Raw genomic sequence first — 21281 nt, forward strand, 5'->3', positions numbered from 1 at the left:
TACAGTGTTCGGAAATATATGATAATGCATTTTGGTAAAAGGAAAAATAGTGCGGACTATTATCTAAATGGAGAGAGGGTTCAAACAGTAGAGGTCTAAATATACTTAGGAGTCCTTGTGCAAGGCTCCCAGAAGGTTAATTTTGCAGGTTGAGTCTGTGGTAAAGAAGACAAAAGACAAATAAATGGTATTTATTTCAAGAAGAATAGAATATAAATGCAAGGAGATAATGCTGAGGCTTTATAAGACACTAGTCAGGTCGCGCTGGGAGTATTGTCAACAATTTTGGGCTTCATATCTCAGAAAGGATGTGTTGTCATTGGACAGAGTCCAGAGGAGGATCATAAGGATGATTCCATGAATGAAGGGGTTAACATATGAGGAGTACTTGGCCGGTTTTGGACCTGTACTCACTGGAATTTAGAAGAATGCATGGGGATCTCATTGAAACCTACCGAATGCTGAAAAGACCTAATAGGGTGGATGTGGAGAGGATGTTTCCTATGGTGGGGGTATTCAGAGCTAGAGCACTCAGCCTCAAAATTGAGGGGCGACTTTTTGAACAGAAGTAAGGAGGAATTTTTTTAGCCAAAGAGTCATGAATCTGTGGAATACCCTGCCACAGACTGCTGTGGTGTCCAAGTTCATGAGTATATTTAAGGCGTAAGTTAATCATTTCTTGATTGGTCAGGGCAATCAAGGATTTGGCGAGAAGGCAAGTGTATGGGTTTGAGTGAGATCTGTGATCAGCCATGATGAAATAGCGGAGCAGACTCAATGGGCTGAATGGCCTAATTCTGTTCCAATGTCTTATGGTCTTATGGTCTAAGCTATATTGCTTGTCTATTGTTAGTTTTCACAATTAAATCTACTCAGTCTTGCATCACTCTAATCATAGAAACATAGAAAACCTACAGCACAATACAGGCCCTTCGGCCCAAAAAGCTGTGCAGAACATATTCTTACCTTAGAAGTTACCTAGGCTTACCCATAGCCCTCTATTTTTCTAAGCTCCATGTACCTATCCAGGAGTCTCTTAAGAGACCCTATCATTCCCACCTCCACCACCGTCACCAACAGCCCATTCCACGCACTCACCACTCTCTGCGTAAAAAGCTTACCCCTGACATCTCCTCTGTACCTCCTTCCAAGCACCTTAAAACGTGCCCTCTCATGCTAGCCACTTCAGCCCTGGGAAAAAGCCTCTGGCTATCCACACGATCAATGCCTCTCATTATCTTGTATACCTCTATCAGGTCACCTCTCATCCTCCATCGCTTCAAGGAGAAAAGGCCGAGTTCACTCAACCTATTCTCATAAGGCATGCTCCCCAATCCAGGCAACATCCTTGTAAATCTCCTCTGCACCATTTCTATGGTTTCCACATCCTTCCTGTAATGAGGCGACCAGAATTGAGCACAGTACTCCAACTGGGGTCTGACCAGGGTCCTATATAGCTGCAACATTATCTCTCGGCTCTTAAACTCAATCCCATGATTGATGAAGGCCAATGCACTGTATGCCTTCTTAACCACAGAGTCAACCTACGTAGCAGCTTTGAGTGTCCAATGGACTCAGACCCCAAGATCCCTCTGATCCTCCACACTGCCAAGAGTCTTAACATTTAAGCTATAATCTGCCATTACATTTGACCTGCTAAAATGAACCACCTCACATTTATCTGGGTTGAACTCCATCTGCCACTTCTCATTCCAGTTTTGCATCCTATCAATGTCCCGCTGTAACCTCTGACAGTCCTTCACACTATCCACAAAACCTCCAATCTTTGTATCGTCAGCAAATTTACTAATCCATCCCTCCACTTCCTCATCCAGGTCATTTATAAAAATCACGAAGAGTATGGGTCCCAGAACAGATCCGAGGCACACCACTTGTCACCGACCTCCATGCAGAATATGACCTGTCTACAGCCACTCTTTGCCTTCTGTGGGCAAGCCAGTTCTGGATCCACAAAGCAATGCCCTCTTGGATCCCATGCCTCCTTACTTTCTCAATAAGCCTTGCATGGGGTATCTTATCAAATGCCTTGCTGAAATCCATATACACTACATCTATGGCTCTGCCTTCATCAATGTGCTTAGTCACATCCTCAAAAAATTCAAACAGGCTCGTAAGGCACGACCTGCCTTTGACAAAGCCAACTCATTGTCCAATTTTTCATCAGCAGCATGCAGATTAGTGCTCTTTTTGAAACTGCGACTTGGCTTTTAATCTTTTTTTTTCTTCCCTGTGCGGTTCGTTAATTTTTGTCTGCCCAACATGCTCTTTGTATGTGTCCTATTTTGTTACATCTTCTGCAAGTTTCGCCTTTAAATCTGCCTTGATGTGGTGTATGTAAGCCCCAGCCACAACGATAACGCAGTTTGTTCGACCAGGCCAGATTCTGTTTAGATGCTGCAATTTTGTTTACGCACATTTTTGTTCCTGACTGCCACTCAATTGTAGCTGCTGCTTCCATAGATACAGCAATTTCCACTGCTCCATTAAATGTAAATTGTGCTTCAGTTAGGAGCTGTTTTTGAATGCTTTCTTGTAAGATTCCACTAACTAAATGATCTCTCAGTGCATTATTAAGTCCACTAACAAACTGACAATGCTCAATCTCTTCAATTCAGCCACACATGCTGAAATGGACTCCCTTTCCTTTTAATTCTGCTTATGAAACCCAAAGCATTTTGCAATCAACAATGGTTTCAGTTCTAAATGTTCATTCACAATATCAGCAAAGCCCATTTCATCTGGTTTGGTTGGAACAGTTAAACTTTGAAGCAAACTGTATGCCTTCAATTACAATGCACTCAACAGAACTGATACCTGCTTCTCATTAATGCTCTTTTTTCATGATCATTATCACCCGGTATTCATTGTTTATGAACCCATGAATTCTTTCATTTTCTGCCTTTTTTCTTACTCGATCATCTCCCCTTTTGTGAAGAAAATGTGCTGCACTGCTTTCTTTTAATCAAATGTTTTTTGCTGCATTTTTATTTTAAGTCAAACTTCTCACTGCTATCAATAGGTAGGTAGTCATCTTGCATACGTTTAAAACTTTCTGGCTGCCACCGCAATGTTTTGTAACTCTAACACATAAAACTAATTTAAGATAAAAATACGAAGAATCCAGAATGTGATTAGAACTTCGATTTTCACTTTAAGTGAAGTGTGCTCACATGCTGGCGTATGTCATGAATTACATGACGTATGTAATTCGTGCAGATTTACATATAACCTATGCTGAAGTAGTCAAACAAATAAAGAATGCTTACTCAAACAATATATTTACAACATTACTCAAATATTACTGAAATATTAAATACACAACATGCATCAGCAGTCTCTAAGCTATGCTTAGAGTCACCAGTCTGTGCTTGTCTCTAAGCGCACTAAGCTCATCAGTATTCACGGATCTAAAATGTATGGAGGAGCTAGACTATTCAGAGCCCTGTATTCAAATTAAGAGTATTTTAAACTTGCTCCCAAAAGGGCACAGGCAGCAAGTGTAATGATGCCAAAACCAGTGAATGTGCTTGAATTTTCTTCTTTTGGTTAAGACTCTTGCTGCTGCATTTTGAACAATTTAAAGCTTTCTGAGGTGGTCCTGAAAAGAGTGCAGTACAGTAGTCTAATCAGCTAAAAACAAAAGCATGTATTAATTTTTCTGCATCTTGAGATGCTATAAGAAATCAAACTCTTGCAATGTTCCTCAAATGAAAGAAGGCAATCTTAATAAGATGGTTAATATGTGATGTGAAATTCAACTCAGATTTAATAATAATGTCTAAGTTCTTTGCCTCTAGCTTGATTGGTAAGGTCAGGTGATCAAGTTCATTTCTAAGATTTACACTTCTTTATTGCTACCAATAGCCATAATATGTGTGTTTTCCTTATTTAGCTTAAGACAATTCGATCCCATCCATTTTGTAATGCTCATAAAACATTGGACCAGAGGGATTAGAGCCTCAGGAGCATCTGGCATAATTACAATTCTGTGGCATCTGCATTGTTGTGGTATTTCACCTTGTGTTTTGAAATTATCTGACCTAATGTGAGTATGTAGAATGAGAACAACGACGGGCCAGGAATTGATCCCTGTGGCACACCAAACGCACTATTGTGGATTTTAGACACACAATCACCAGAGCTAACAAAGAATTTTCTCCCTGTTACATAAGATTGAAAACAGCTTAGGCAGTACCACAAAGACCTACTCATTAACTGAGGTGGTTTATGAGAATGCTGTGATCTACAATATCAAATGCTGCGCTCAAATCTAAGAAAACAAAACACTATGTTAACTGGTGCCTGCATTAAGCCATTAAGTCGTTAACTACTTTAAGCAATGTAGTTTCTGTACTATGATTTGATCTAAAATCTGAATGATACCTGCCAAGAATAGAACTTCTATTCAAGTAATCACTTAATTATTGAAAAACGATTTCTAAAATTTTACTGAGAAGATGGCAGGTTGGTGAAGATCTGAAGTTATCCAAAACTAAACAGTCTAGATTATTTTTCTTAAATAGGGGTTTAACTACTGCAGACTTTAAGAAATCCAGAAAAATGCTAGAAACTGGTGAACAATTAACTATGTTGAGTACACTGTCAATTAACATGACAAAAGATCTTTAAAAAAACCATGTGGAAATAAGATGAAGAGCACAAATGGAAGGTGGTGCTTATAGATTATTTCTTGGAATGGAGGCCGGTAACAAGTGGTGTGCCAGAGGAGTTGGTCTTGAAATCCTTAACTCATTGTTTACATGATCTTGATGTGAATGCACAGGCCTGATCAGTGACACAAAATTAGAATGCATTGTTGATAATGAAGAAGGTTATCGTAGATACCGGGGGATCTTTATCAGTTATAAAAGTGGGCAAATGGATTTCATGCGGGTAAATGTGAGGTGATGCAATTTGGAAAGTCAGACCAGCGTAGGACTGGTATGATGAATGGAGCTAGGAGTATAAATGCACGGTTCACTGAGGGCTGCATTACAGGTAGACAGGGTGGTGCAAAAGGTGTTTCGGAGACTGGTCTTCATCAGTCAAAGGAGTTCAAAGGTTCAATTAATGTCAGAAAGAAGTATACGATAAACATCCTGAAATGCTTTTACTTTGCAAACATCCACAAAACCAGAGAAGTACCCCAAAGAACGAACGACAGATAAACGTAAGAACCCCAAAGGTCCCCCCAACTCCGCTCCCTCTTGCGCGTAAGTTGCACCGAGCAACAACCCCCCCTCCCCCAAATGGCAAAATAAAAGTAGGCATCAGCACCGTCACCGAGCACTCAGCGTGAGCAAAGTAATAACAAAGACACAGACTTGTGTTACCCCAGAGACTTCGCATTTCACCCGGCATTCGACATACCACAGATTCTCTCTCTCCCTAATAAGGGAGGAAAAGGTGTCTCCATTTTCCCAGTGAGCAAGGAGACACAACAAACAACTCACTGGTTTATGATGTTAAAAATCCAGTATGTCATTTTTTTCGAGCTCTGTGCCTGAAGATCACAAAGATCCCGGGTCTTCGGGCCCACAGCAGATATCCCGACTCCCCCGATGATACACGGGTCTCCTGCCGTGACACTGACCCTTGATCCGCCCGTCTCCAGAGCCCCGATTTCTTGGACTTCCAAATTCAAACAGGGCCCTTGGCATGCCGAACAAAGGCCAGTCCTGAAACCCCTAGAATGGGTCTCATTTCCGCAAAAAAACAAAATCAGCGTGTAACTCCTGATCAGGGTCTTCACAAGAACCCTAAACGGGAAAAATGAAGACATTAAAGCTGGAAATAGAGCTATTTCTGAAGTTGGGACATTATTTTGCAATTGTATAAATCATAGTTCAGCTGCACTTGAACTACTGCTTATAGGAAAGATGTGGTTTAACTGGAAAGTGTGCAGAGAAGATTTACATGCATGTTACCCGGACTAGAGGGAGAAGTAGGCCAGACTAGATCTTTATTCCTTAGAGTATGGGAGAATGTGTGTTTAAAGTCATGAGAGGTGTAGATAAGGTGGATGGTATCAGAATTTTCCCCAGGGTAGGAAACCAGCACCATAGGTGAGAGGGGAAAGATTTAAAAGGGACCCAAGGGGCAACTTTTTCACACAGGGGTTCAATATTTCCATTTAATATCAGAACGTATACAGTATGCAACCTGAAATCCTTACTCATCACAGACATCCATGAAACACAGAGAAAAAAATCAAGAGAATGAATGACAGAAAAACGTAAGAACCTCAAAGTTCCCCTCCCCCCACTTGCTCCAGCAAAAGGTTAGTATATGTAAAAAGTGGAAACAGCTTTTTTTAAAATTTATTCATTCACAGAATGTGGGCATCACCAGCTGAGCCAGCATGTATTGCCCATTCCTAGTTGACCTTGAGAAGGTGGTGCCTTCTTGAACGGCTGCAGTCCCTGAGGTGTAGGTACACCCACAGTGCTACTAGGGAGGGAATTCCATGATTTTGACCCAGCGACAATGAAGGGACAGTGACATGTTTCCAAGTCAGGATGGTGAGTGCCTTGATGAGGGATTTTCAAGCGGTGGTGTTCTCAGATATTTGCTGTTCTCATTCTTAGATGGTAGTAGTCGTGGATCTGGAAGGTCCTGCCATATGAGCTTTGGTGTGTTGTTGCAGTGCATCTTGTAGATAGTACACACTGCTGCAAAGGTTCATTGATGGTGGAAATGTTGGATGCCTGTGGAAGGGGTACAAATCAAGTGGGCTGCCTTGTACTGGATGGTGGACAGGCTTTGAGGAGTCAGGAGGTGAGTTACACTGCAGGATGCCTGCTCTGGTAGCCATGGTGTCTATATGGCCAGACCAGTTCAGTTTCCTGTCAATGGTAACCCCCAGGATGTTGATAGTAAGGTATTCAGTGATGGTGATGCCACTGGATGTCAAGGGACAATGGTTAGATCCTCTCTTGTTCAAGATGATCATTGCCTGGCACTTGCCTGGCTCGAGTGTTACTTGCCACTTGTCAGCCCAAGCCTGGATATTGTCTGGGTCCTGTTGCATTTGGTTATGAATGCTTCACTATCTGAGGAGTCACAAATGGTGCAAAACATTGTGCAGTCATCTGTGAACATCCCCACTTCTTATCTTTCGATGGAGGGAACATCATTGATGAAGCAGCTGAAGATGGTTGGTCCTAGGACACTTTCCTGAGAAATTCCTGCAGTGATGTCTTGAGGATGAGATGATTGACCTCCAGCCACCACAGCCTTCTTGTTTGATTCAGGTATGACTCCAACCAGTGAAGAGTTTTCACCCTAATTCCCATTGATTCCATTTTAACTATGACACCTTGATGCTGCCTTGATGTTGAAGGCTATCACTCTCACCTCATCTCTGGTATTTAGCTCTATGTTTGGACTGAGCAGGTCATGAGGTCAGAAGCTAAGTAGCCTTGACAGAACCCAAACTGGGCATCCGTAAGCAGGTTATTGTCGAGTAGGTGCTGCATGATAGCATTGTTGATGACCCCTTCCCATTACTTTGTTGATGATTGAGAGTAGGCTGATAGAGCGGTAATTGGCTGGGTTGCACTTGTCCTGTTTCTTGTGTACAGGACATACCTGGGCAATTTTCCACATTGCCGGGTAGATGCCGGTGTTGTAGCCGTACTGGAACAGCTTGGCTGGTGACGGGGCAAGTTCTGGAGCACAAGTCTCCAGGACTTTTGCCAGGATTTTGTCTGGGCCCATTGCCTTCACAGTATCCAGTGCTTTCAGCCATTTCTTGATATCACGTGGAGTGAATTGGATTGGCGCATTCTGACATCTGGGATGCTGGGGACTTCTGGAGGAGGCTGAGCTGGATCATCTACTCGGCACTAAGCACTGAAGATTGTTGCAAATTCCTCAGCCTTATCTCTTGCGCAAGTTTGCTGGGCTCCCCCATCATTGAGGATGAGGGCATTTGTGGAGCCTTCTCCTCCAGTGAGTTGTTTGATTGTCCACCACCATTCACAGCTGGATGTGGCAGGACCACAGAGTTTAGATCTGATCCGTTGGTTGTGGAACCACTTAGCTGTCTATTACTTGCTAATTATGGTGTTTGGCATACAAGTAGCCTTGTATTGTGTCTTCACCAGGGTGACGCCTCATATTGAGGTATGTCTGGTGTGGTTTTTGGCACGCCCTCCTGCATTCTTCATTGAACCAGGGTTGATTCCCCAGCCTGGTGGTAATGTCAGATTGGGGGATATGCTGGGCCATGGGGTTACAGATTATAGTTGAGCACTATTCAGCTGCTGCTGATGCCCCACAGGGCCTCATAGATGCCCAGCCTTGGGCTGCTAGATCTGTTTGAAGTCTATCCCATTTAGCACCAGCTGCCAGAGAAAGTGTTTAAAGCAGATCAAGAGTATATGTATTTTTTTTATTTATTTAGTGATACAGCGTGTAGTAGGCCATTCTAGCCCTTTGAGCCATGCCGCACCAGCAATTCCACAACCCTAATTAGCCCTAACATAATCATGGGACAGTTTACAATGACCAACTAACATACTCGGCACGTCCTTGGACAGTGCGAGGAAACCTGGGGAAAACACATGCCTTCCATAGAGAGGATGTACAGAGATCCTTTACAGAATGGTGCTGGAACTGAACTCCAAACTCAGGAATGCCTTGAGCTGTAATAAAATCATGCTAATTACTATGCTACCATGGCAACCTTATATTTAAGAAGTACAGGGATAGGTAATGGAGGACTGGGACTTGGAGGCTGAATGCAGGAAATTTAGACTAACTGGACAAGCAATGTGGCCAGCAAGATTGGTTTTTCCAAAGGATCTGTATCTATTCTGTATTGCTCTATAATTCACTCAATGGCCCATTCAGCAATTTCAATGATGGACTGCTCAGGACTGTTGTCAGTACTCCAAGGCTGTCCAACAAAAAACATAGTTTATAGCTTCAAACCAAGCCAATCATTCTATTAACCTCTGAGGTTAGTAAATGTGTACAAGCCATTTTATTGCTGCATGTCCAAAGGATTCAAAGTAAATTTATTATCAAACTATGTATGCAATATACAAATTTGAGATTCGTCTTCTCCACATTCCACAGCCATGAAACAAAGAAAAGGAAGATCAGAGGGATCTTGGGGTCTGAGCCCATAGGATGCTCAAAGCAGCTGCGCAGGTTGACACTGCGGGTAAGAAGCCATACAGTGTATTGGCCTTCAGTAATCGTGGAATTGAATTTAGGAGCCGAGAGGTAATGTTGCAGCTATATAGGACCTTGGTCAGACCCCACTTGGAGTACTGTGCTCAGTTCTGGTCACCTCACTACAGGAAGGATGTGGAAACCATAGAAAGGCTGCAGAGGAGATTTACAAGGAGGTTGCCTGGTTTGGGGAGGATGCCTTATGAAAACAGGTTGAGTGAACTCGGCCTTTTCTCCTTGGAGTGACGGAGGGTGAGAGGTGACCTGATAGTGTGTATAAGACGATGAGAGGCATTGATCGTGCGGATAGTCAGAGGCTTTTTCCCAGGGCTGAAATGGTTGCCACAAGAGGACACAGATTTAAGGTGCTGGGGAGTAGATACAGAGGTGATGTCAGGGGTAAGTTTTTTTACTCAGAGAGTAGTGAGTGAGAATGGGATGCCGGCAACGGTGGTGGAGGTAGATACGATAGGGTCTTTTAAGAGACTTTTGGATAGGTACATGGAGCTTAGAAAAATAGAGGGCTATGGGGAAGTCTAGTAATTTCTAAGGTAGGGACATGTTCAACTTTGTGGGCCGAAGGGCCTGTATTGTGCTGTAGGTTTTCTATGTTTTTCTAAAACCACGGAAGTCATTCAAAGGAAAAGGCAACAACCCTCCCCCACCCCATGCCAAAAAAAACAAATCACACAAATGGCAAAAAGAAAGAATGAGTGAAAACACAGAAAATAAAATACAGAATCAAAAGAGTCCATGTTCAGTGTTCCAACTCAACATTTACATAACCTCTATACCCCTGTATCCACTGTTTCCAACACCTCACCTGTAAAAGTATGATATATTATCACTGCATCATTCTAACAGTATCACTGACTGCTTGAATCATGGCCTGGCATGGAAACACCAATACCCAAGGACAGCAAAACCTACAAAATGTAATGGATACAGCCCAGTTCATCACGGGAGAAGTCCTTTCCACCAATGAGCGCAACCTACAAAGAGTTCTGCCCCAAGAAAGCAGTATTCATCATCAAGGACCCCTCCCATCCTCTCTTTTCACTGCTGACATCGGAAAAGAGGTACAAGACTCTTAGGTCCCACACCACCGGGTTAGGAACAGTTATTACCCTTCAACCATCAGGCTCCCGAACCAGTTTGGATAACCTCACTCACCTCAACTCAAAACCGATCTCTGAACACAACCTATGGACTGACTTTCAATGCTTCTACAACTCAAATTCTCAGTATTTATTTATTTATTTGTTTGTTTATTGGATTGTAATTGCACAGTTTGCCTTTTTTGCACACTGGTTATTTATCTTTCTTTGTTTATGCATTGTTTTTCTTTGATTCTGTTGCATTCCTTTGTTCTACTGTGAATGCCTGCAAGAAAATAAACCTCAAGTTGACGTAAGGTGGCATATACATACTTAGATAATGAATTTACTTTGAAATTTAAACACTTCCTACATTATACTAGTTATGAAGTAATCTACTGAAGTTGTTGCTTTATTAAAATTGGTCTTATTGCCATTCAAACCCAGTTTTCTCTGCTGCTGTCCTTTTTATCCCCGTATTTGCAATCACTTTCTCTCCTTCCACTTGTATTTACATTGGTGGTGAGTGCTTATGCTCAACATGGAAAAGAGTTATCAATGCTGAAGGAAGGAAAATGTTTCCACAATTTGAATCCCAACTGAACACAGTTTAATAATCTCCAAATTCAGCCTCTTCTGAAACATTGCAAAATATCGCATTCCTCCTGCCAGAATTTCTCAAGGCTTCTCTGTGTGAGGTTTGCCAGTTAGCAATGAGTTATGGAGAGGATTGTGAATTTCTCCCCTTGGTCTGAGAATTAAGTTAGACTGTTAAGTTAATTTCCACCCTTTAATGATCTATATATTCCTCAAATAACTTTATTCATTTTTAGAACTGCTTGCCAAGCTCTTTCATTTCAATTTCAATAACCAATGACGTATGTAACAGCAAATTATTTGGTTAGTGAAATTGTATTTGAAAGGAAATGCATGATCCTGAACTGGTAAATTGGGCTGCTTGGTTATATTCCCACAGGGTGACCATACATTGGCCTATTGATTTGTGAGGAGAATTCCCCCTTTCCTTATAATGTAAATTAAATTGGTAATTGATAATTGATTTATAATTGTAGCATGTACCAAGGTACAGTTAAAAACGTTGTTTTGCAACCATCTATTTTACAACATAGTACCGCTAGCTAATACAAAGGAAAGATAGAAACAGACCACAGAATGAAGTGTCACAGTTACCAGAAAAGTGCAGCACAGAAAGACAATGAGCAAGGGCACAATGAGACAGATTGTGAGGTGAAGAGTCCATTTTATTGTGTAAGCGTTCCACTCAACCATCAACAACTAATTTCACAACATATGCCAGTGATATTGAACCGGATCCTGATTCTGATTATAACAGTCCTTGACCCAGGTGGTATGAGACCTTCTGCTTGATGGGAGGTAGGAGATGAGAGAATTGTCCACAGTGAAAGGGCTTTTGATTATGTTGGCTACTTTACTGAAGCAGTGAGAAGTGTAGATAGAGTGCCTGGTGTGGATAAGGGTTTTCAAGATGCAGCGTCCCCAATACCCTGCAGTTTCTTGCAGTCTTGGGCAGAGCAGTTGCCAGACCAAGTTGTGATATGTCCAGATAGGATGTTTTCTATGGTGCATCTAAAATATCATGCTGTGGCTTTGTTTTGACAACAGGAGGAAATTGAGGAGGTAAAATATTGTCATCTGGGGCCTTGGCTTATTTGCTGGTCAAAAGCCACTTCTGCTGTATCAGTCATTGATTGGCCTATTTAAAAATTGCAGAAACTCTTTCCCATTGGTTAGCTTGCATGCCACAGCATCAGATTCAGGTTCCGGCTGACTTGGGGATATAAGAGTAGCATGTGTGGGAGGCTCAGACTCTTTTCTTCCATGCCTAGGGCCTGCTTCAGGCTGAACATAAGAATATAAGAAATAGGAGCAGGAGTAGGCCATATGGACCATCAAGCCTACTCGCCATTCAATAAGATCATGGCTGATCTGGCCATGGACTCATCTCCACCTACCTGCCTTTTACCCATAACCTTTAAATGCCCTACTACTATGCAAAAATCTATCCAACCTTGTCTTAAAAAAATTGACTGAGGTAGCCTCCTCTGCTTCATTGGGCAGAGAATTCCACAGATTCACCACTCTCTGGGAAAAGCAGTTCCTCTTCATCTCTATCCTAAATTTACTCCCCTGAATCTTGAGGCTATGTCCCCTAGTTCTAGTCTCACCTACCAGTGGAACAACTTTCTTATCTATCCCATTCATAATTTTATATGTTTCTCTAAAATCTCCTCTCATTCTCCTGAATTCCAGTGAGTACAGTCCCAGGTGACTCAATCTCTCCTCATAGTCTAACCCTCTCATCTCTGGAATCAACCTGGTGAACCTCCTCTGCACTGCCTTCAAAGCCAATATATCCTTGCTCAAGTAAGGAAACCAGAAATGCACACTGTACATCAGGTGCGGCCTCACCAGTACCCTGTACAGTTGCAGCATAACCTCCCTGCTCTTAAATTCAATCCCTCTAGCAATGGAGGCCGAAATTCCATTTGCCTTCTTGATAGTCTGCTGCACCTGCAAACTAACCTTTTGTGATTCATGCAGAAGCACTCCCAAGTCCCTTTGCACAGCAGCAGGCTGCAGTCTTTTTTTAACAATTTAAATAATAATCTGCTATTTTACTTTTCCTTCCAAAGTGGATGACCTTGCATTTACCAACATTGTATTCCATCTGTCAAACCCTTGCCCATTCACTTAACCTATCTATATCTCTCTGCAACACACATCAAAGTTGCTGGTGAACGCAGCAGGCCAGGCAGCATCTCTAGGAAGAGGTACGGTCGACGTTTCGGGCGAAGGGTCTCGACCCTCTTCCTAGAGATGCTGCCTGACCTGCTGCGTTCACCAGCAACTTTGATGTGTGTTGCTTGAATTTCCAGCATCTGCAGAATTCCTCGTGGTTATATCCCTTTGCAGACTTTTCATGTCTTCTGCACTATTTGCTTTTCCACTCAATTTAGTATCATCAGCAAACTTAGATACACTCCACTCAGTCCCCTCTTCCAGATCATTAATTTTTATTGTGAACACTTGCGGAGCCAGCACTGACCCCTACGGCACAACGCTCACCATTGATTGCCACCCATTGCCAACATGGGATACCCATGTATCTCAACTCGTTGCTTTCTATTAGTTAACCATTCCTCTATCCATGCTAATACATCACCTCCAACTCTATGCATCCTTATCTTATGGATAAGTCTTTTTTGTGGCACCTTATTGAATGCCTTCTGGAAATCCAAGTAAATAACGTCCATCTATTCCCCTCTATCCACTGCACTTGTTATATCTTCAAAGAACTCCAGTAATTTTGTCAAACGGGACCTGCCTTTGCTGAATTTATGTTGCGTCTAACTGATGGATCCATTTTTTCCAGATGCCTCGCTAGTTTTACTGTTTGTACCTTAATTGTAGCTTCAAGCATTTTCCCAACTACAGATGTTAAACTAACTGGCCTATAATTATCTGCCTTTTGCCTACATCCTTTTCTGAACAGTGGCGTGACATTCACCATCTTCCAATCTGCTGAAACCTGCCCAGAGTCCGGAGAATTTTGGTAAATTATCACCAAACCCTCTACTGTAAATTCTTCCACAGCTGAGATCACAACCACTGCTGAGGAGATATTAGGAAAGAGTGTTGCAGACATTGACAGGCCTCCCAGTGTTTGTTTTATTTAGTTCAGTATTTGTTTGTAGCATGCTTAGTTCTTCAGTTTTATAATCTGGGGAGATTTAATTGAGTACCCGGTCAATTATTAAAGAATAATCAAATGTCTATTACTGCAGCTTAGAGTAGTTTAGAGGAACACTCATTTAGCTAGACATCTGGTTTAAAGTTTCACTGTTAATTTTTAAATAGTTAATTTGCCCATTTTAAATCTGTGTCTTCACTTTTACTCATTGGAGCCTCAAACCTGCCTCCACATTACAAATATTCAAGCTGTACTGTATAATATGGGACTACTTCATGTTGTAGGGACACGTCGTTGCATGTGCTACTAGGCATGTATTGAGCATGTGCTGTTAGGTGCATATTGATCTATACGTGTGTGTTCAGTTCGGTTTCAGTCAGTAAAGAACCCTGCTAACTTAGCTCCCGTCTCCAGCATTTTTATTTATAGCTTTATTGTGTAACCCAGCCACATACACAACAAATTGGCGATGAGGTTAATGAACCTACATCGTATCGGAACGCTGTGTTTTAATTGATAACGGCACTTGGAGGAAGAGCACAAGGAATGAGCCAAGGAGCGGGAGATGGTGGCAGAGTGAGGCCTTGAATCTGAAAGGAAGTGGGAACACAGCCGGGGTCAGGAACGTCGGGAGACCAAGAGACACAGTCGGAGCCGCAGCACATTCAGGCGAGACCACAGCTGGTGCTGACCCCTGGGGGCTGAGGGTCTGCTGCCCCAGACAGGAGATAAAAAAGGAGCGACACACACACATCTGGATGGAGTGTGCTTGTGGCACTAGCAAAAAGGTCACGTGAGTCAAAAAAAAGGGAGAACGGGGCTAAATTAATATAACAAAGATGGCGATGATTGGAACCATTACAGCATTTGATGGTAGCATTGAAGACTGGGCAACTTACATTGAAAGAGTGGAGTTATATTGTGATGCTAACAATGTTAATGATGGAAAGCAAGCCAGTGTCTTACTTAGTATTATGGGAGCAAAAACATGCGGCCTGCTACGGACCTTGTTAACCCCTGAAAAGCCAGCTGACAAAATGTTCAAGCAAATAGTAGACACTCTCCAACAGCATTTAAACCCCAAACCACTGGTCATTGCTGAAAGATTTAAATTTCACAATCTGAATCTGAGCAAAAATGAAAGCATTTCTGAATATTGTGCTGAATTGCGCAAATTATCAGGACATTGTCAATTTGGAGCTGGTCTATCGGATGCATTGAGGGACAGGTTAGTGTGTGGCATGCACTGTGAAACCACCCCCAGAAGAAGCACCTGGGTGAAAAAGACCTTACATTAGAGAAGTTGCTGATCATTGCAATATCAACGGAAACAGCCGCACCAGGTGCTTCAGAGATACAGCAAAAATCTCTGGAATACGCTACAAATAGAATGTCACTGAACAGAAACGAAGGAAAGAAATGTTACCGTTGTGGGAACAGGTCACATCACCCTGGTGACTGTTGGTTTAAAGACAAAGAATGCAAAAACTATGGCAAACAGGGCCACACTGGCAGATTATGCAAAGCTAGTAAACAGCAGTAAAAGGACAAAATACAGAGAAACAAGAACCCCCAGAAAGGAAAATACAATAAGGTACACAAAATGAAAGAAGGCAGTTCTGATGAAAACGAATCCGACGAAAGTGAATTGTCTTGTCTGCAACTTCACAGCGTGAAAGAGACAGATGATCGAAGAGTAATATGGATCACTCCACAAGTGGCGGGTGTGAGACTGAAAATGGAGTTGGACACAGGCTCAGCTTTAACAGTGATCTCTGTACACGACTACAAACGACTGTTTTCGCACATACCTCTGAAACGAACTAAACTTCTACTAAAAACTTAACACAGGACAGTAAGTGCATTCCGAAGGCAAAATTCAAGTGACAGTGACCTATGGAGATAAAACACAGCATCTGAACCTCTATGTACTGAAAAATGGAGGACCACTGTTGCTGGGATGTGAATGGCTCAGGAAAATCCAGTTGGATTGGCACACCATTGAGGCACTAGATGTGTCAACAAAGGAGGGCAGCTCGGCGGGGATGATGTCCGCAGCTCTCCTCTCACCTATGGTCGACTAGTACAACGACGAGGAGGAGCTAGACAGGGTCGACAGGGATTGCCAATAAGCAGGATAATGAAGACTACCTGCAAGTAAAAGAGCAGATGTACCAGGAGAAATTGACATCTTTCAAAAGACAGCTACAGCAGTTACAGGAAGATGCTTTACAGGAGTATTAGAAAAGGATGAAGAAACTAGGTCAACAATACAAGGAAAAAGTACAAAATGCAGAGCTTTTTGTGCAACTGGAGACAGAACAAGTGGAAAGGGATTATATTAAAGAGAAGAAAGCAGCAGTGAAGGAATTTGAAGATAAAAAGATTGAGATGGAAGAAAAGAAAACGACGATTGAGAATGAACGGCTAAACAATGGAACTCACAGGAGATTCTATGGAGGCAAAGCCAATAATGACTGGGAAACTAAGGAGGAGTCCTAATGACTCTGTTCCAATTGCAGACAAAACACAAAAACCTGCACCTGCGCAGCTAAATTACTTGCTAACAGATGAACAGATAATGGAAGATCTGCAAACTCTCAATAAGTTTAAATCTCTGAAAAGACCAGCATCTCCGTCTCCTCCTGAACAATTTCCTTGGGAAAGATCCATGAAAATTGGTCTTCCCTTAAAAGCTCTTGGAGAAAATCAATTCCATACAAATAGAACAGCTTTCGCACAAGGTAAATCTTGAACCAATCATTTCCTCCATTGAGAATCATACACTTCATCCTTTGCAGGGAAGTTTCTTTTAGACGTACATATTTTGAATCCTCAGCCAATGTGTCTTGTTTTGCACAAAGAAGTTGGGAAACAGCATCAAAACAGAGGCAAATTCTGGCAACAAGCTGTAAGGTTTCTATTGTTGTATTTTCACACTTGTGCTGAATGTGTATCTGAAGGAATTCTCCCTCTTGATCCAGACAGATAGCACTTCAGGTAATCCTTATATCAGCTGCGACGGGATCCTAAATTACCCCTATGAACTGTGCTCGTTTACCCCTGTTAACTGTGTTTTTGAAAAGAGAGAGAGAGAGAGAGAGAGAGAGTTATTTAACATCGATATCTTGTTTTGAAGAGAGAGAGAGACGAAGACTAACTGTTGGACTGTCACTTTAAGGCACTGGAAGTAACTTTTGGATTTCTGCTGAGTTGGAGACAGCACCGAGCAGCTCGTAAGTTGCTATGGTGACCGAGGGCGTTATTTGATGGACACTCGATATTATGATTTTCGGCAGCGTGTTGATACTTCTCTAGGACAGTTCGGCTGTTTGTGATTTTCTTACACAGAGAGAGGAAGAAGGAGTTATTTGAATGACAGTTGATGCTCAGCACGGGAAGATAAAATAGGAGGTCAGATGATAGACCTCAGACACGTGTTTTGGACACTGAATGAGCATTGTTGTGCCCGCAGAAAAAGAGGGTTTTGGAGGATCGATCAGGCAGATCGATCAGTCGCTCTTGCAGTGAAAAGAGGAAAGGGGTTGACTGGTGGGGAGTTGTCCATGTGTCCACCCTCGCCTAGGGGATAGCTCCACCACAGGAAACCGGTCCCCTTTGTTAAAGTCACAGTTGGTGACTTTTAAAGGATTTCGAAGGACAACGAGGATTGATGGTGTCAGCTCACCTGAAGACTCAGATCTCTCTCCCTCTCTTTCTCTCCATCACTACTCAACACAGTACCACGAACTGAACTGAACTTTACTCATCATCGTAAGACTGTATCTTTTTACCCCTAGACTTAAAGAAGCTTGGTTTTCACATATATTTCCACACTTATTGATTTACTTTTATATATGTAATCTTTGCCAACTTGTTTGATTTATCTACATTTATATTACTGTATTGCGTAGTTACTAATAAATATTATTAGTTTATGGCAATACTGGACTCCAAAGTGTTTTCCATCTCTGCTGGTTCTTTATTCCCATCACAGGGTATGTGACACAACAAAACCATACTTTAAAAGCAGCTTAAGAACAATGGAAAGAATAACAGGATTTTGATCAACTGCTTCATCAAACGGTGAAAGATTACTGGTAAAGTACTGTCCTTCTGTGAGTCATTGGATTGCCCCAACTTTTGAATAACTAGCAGAGACAGCAGATCACCAGCCACTTCTTTTGCTGGTGGCAAGTCATCTTTGAAGCAGACTATGGAAACCAAAGCTACGAAAAATGCATCACACCTCTTGCAAAATATGACTAATTTTGCTACAGCTTCACTTATTTCTTCTGTTACCGCTGGTACATAATCATCACCTAGAGAAGCACGGCACAGTGGGCAAAGTCCCCCCAGAGACTTGAGCTATAAATGGATCATAGACCAAAAGTAAAAAAAAAGCTTGTTATAATTTGATATTATTATGTTACTTTGTTACAATTTGATATTACTAATTTACTAAGTAAACAATTGGTAGGCGTTTGTATGCTAAGGGTAAACGTATTTGTTTAGCGTAGTGCCCCAGTAAAAAAAACAGTTGATACACTATTAAAATACAATCAGAGGAGTGTATTCTATAGCTACTGTATAATATGGGACTACTTTATACTTTAGGGACATGTCGTTGCATGCGCTATTAAGCACGTATTGAGCCTGCTTTATTAGGTGCGTATTGATCTGTACGTGTGTGTTCAGTTCAGTTTCAGTCAGTAAAGAACCTTGTTAACTTAGCTCTCGTCTCCAGTGTTTTTATTTATAGCTTTGTTGTGTAACCCGGCCACATACACAACACAAGCCACTGGGATTTTACCATTCAAAATACTTAGTACCACTTTCTGTAGTGCCCAGTGATCAAGGTTGGTGCATTCCCATACCAGGCAGTGATACAGCCAGTCAGGATGCTCTCAATTGTGCCCCTCTAGAAGGTCTTGAAGATTTGGGGGCCCATGCCAAACATCTTCAGTCACCTGAGGTAGAAGAGAGGCTGTTGTGCATTTTTTGCCACACAGCCCGTGTGTACGGTTCAGATGAGATCTTCAGTGATGTGTATACCGAGGAATTTGAATCCACTCACCCTCTCAACTGCAGTGCCATTGTCGTTGATCAGTTCGAGCCTGCCTCCATTCCTCCTGTAATCTATTATCAGCTCTTTTGTTTTTTGGACATTGAGGGAGATACTGTTATCTTGGGACCACTGTGTCTCCTCTCCTCTGCATGCTATCTCGTCACTACTAGAAATAGGACCAATCAATGTCGTGTCATCTGTAAATTTGATCAGCAAATTGGAGCTGTGTGTGGCAGAACAGTCATGAGTGTAAAGGGAGTAGAGAAGAGGACTCTGGACACCTGTGTTGAGGGTCAGAGGGCCAGAGGGCAGAGGTGAGGGAACCCATCCTTATCACCTAGGATCCAGCTGTACAAGAATGGATGCAGGCCAAGGTCTCTGAGCTTCTTGTCAAGTCTGGAGGGAATTATTGTGTTGAGTGCTGAACTGTAGTCCAGGAACAGCATTCTGACATATATTACTAGAATGTGACTATATTCATCTCAGATGTGACTAGAAAAATGCAATTGCCAAATTTCACGAGCTGATGAGGAAATTTAATTATTGAATAGTGCACATACACATTGAATAATTGTAAAAAATCAAAATATAACTCAAGATGGGCCCTCTTGCTTTCTTGATTTTATTAATCCTTTGTGTTTAGCAGAAGATTAGAGACTTAAAGATCATAAAAAGTCCTATTAGAGCACTGGTCAGATGACTAGAATGCTTCCTTACAAACCAAGGATTTAAGAGTTGTTTGCTTTCTGAAATCTGGAATTTATGATTGTTAAATGCTGTGGCTCCAACTGCCAAGGTCCACAAGAGATCAATTAAAATATCTCCCCTTGCCATGCCAATCTCCAGGAGATTCCTAATATCGTGTGTGTTGTTTTCAAATTTTACCTCTTCTGCGGCCAATAAGAAAGGATTTTTAAAGTGTGGACGAGAGAATCACATCAGTGCAAGGAGCAAGACGGCACTGAAAGTTACGTATTTTTCTACAATGCGTAGACCTTGAATTAAATTGCAAGACCTTTCTTGCCTGGCATATCCAACTGAAGTTATTAAGGCATGAGTAAAATGGTGAATAAAGATTGTTATTTCTATGGCTATTCAGAAGTTCATCATAATAAATTGAGACCGATTTTTCTAGTTCAACATCTAGCACAACTTAAGCTAAATCGTCCCATAAGCTGCATTTGTGCATGTAATTTTTAATTTGTTTTAAATTTAGAGTTATAGTTTGGTAACAGGCCCTTCCAGCCCAACGAACCTGAGGCTATCCAATTAGACCCATATGACCAATTAGCCTACTAACCTGCATGTCTTTCGAATGTGGGAGGAAACCGAGACACCTGGAAGAACTCACACAGTCACAGGAAGAACATGCACACTCCTTACAGACAGCAAAGGAACAGAACCTGGGGTACTGTCGCTGTAATACTGGCATGTTAACCGCTGTGCTGCTGTGCCACTCAGACATACAATACGGGACCTAATGGGCGTGAGGTGGAAGATATTTCAAAACTTCATATTACACTAGTTAGGTCCTAGTTTGAGTACGATGTACAACTCCAGACATCTATTTCCACAAGAAGCTCTAGTGAGGGTACAGTAGACAATTTGGAGGATAATACCAGGCATATAGACAAGGCTCAGTTGAGGTTGTAAAAGAGTACAGATTCAAAATATTAAACTGCCATTTTGGAAAAAAAAGACATATGTAAATCCCAACTGATTTTGCCTCCATTGCCTCTAATCTTAGTTCAGTAACATCTTTTTTTAGATTATGAGGACATGCAGTCCTCTTTTATTGTCATTTAGTCATGCATGCATTAAGAAATGATACAATGTTTCTCCAGAATGATATCACAGAAACACAAGACAAACCAACTGAAAAACTGACAAAAACCACATAATTATAACATATAGTTACAACAGTGCAAAGCAATACTGTAATTTGATAAGAACAGACCATGGGCACGGTAAAAGTCTCAAAGTCTCTCAGAAGTCCCATCATCTCACGCAGACAGTGAACCTCCAGCGCCGCAAACTTGCCGATGCAGCATCCTGGAAGCACCCGACCACAGTCCAACTCCGAGTCCATCGGAAAACTCCGAGCCTCCGACCAGCTCTCCGAAACCGAGCACCGAGCACCATCTCTGCCGAGCATTTCGACCCCGGCTCCGGCAACAAG

At 42.0% G+C, this 21281-nt stretch overlaps 1 long non-coding RNA gene across 1 annotated transcript in view; it reads left to right on the forward strand.

Annotated features, from left to right (window-relative positions):
* The window catches only part of LOC134349077 (uncharacterized), a 52444-nt gene that overhangs the window by 22713 nt on the left and 8450 nt on the right, over positions 1-21281 (forward strand). Inside the window, exon 3 of the long non-coding RNA XR_010018580.1 lies at positions 9106-9193. This is a non-coding gene — a long non-coding RNA (uncharacterized LOC134349077). The remainder of the gene's footprint in view (positions 1-9105; positions 9194-21281) is intronic.

This window comes from Mobula hypostoma, chromosome 7, assembly GCF_963921235.1.
Source record: "Mobula hypostoma chromosome 7, sMobHyp1.1, whole genome shotgun sequence".
Lineage (NCBI taxonomy): Eukaryota > Metazoa > Chordata > Chondrichthyes > Myliobatiformes > Myliobatidae > Mobula > Mobula hypostoma.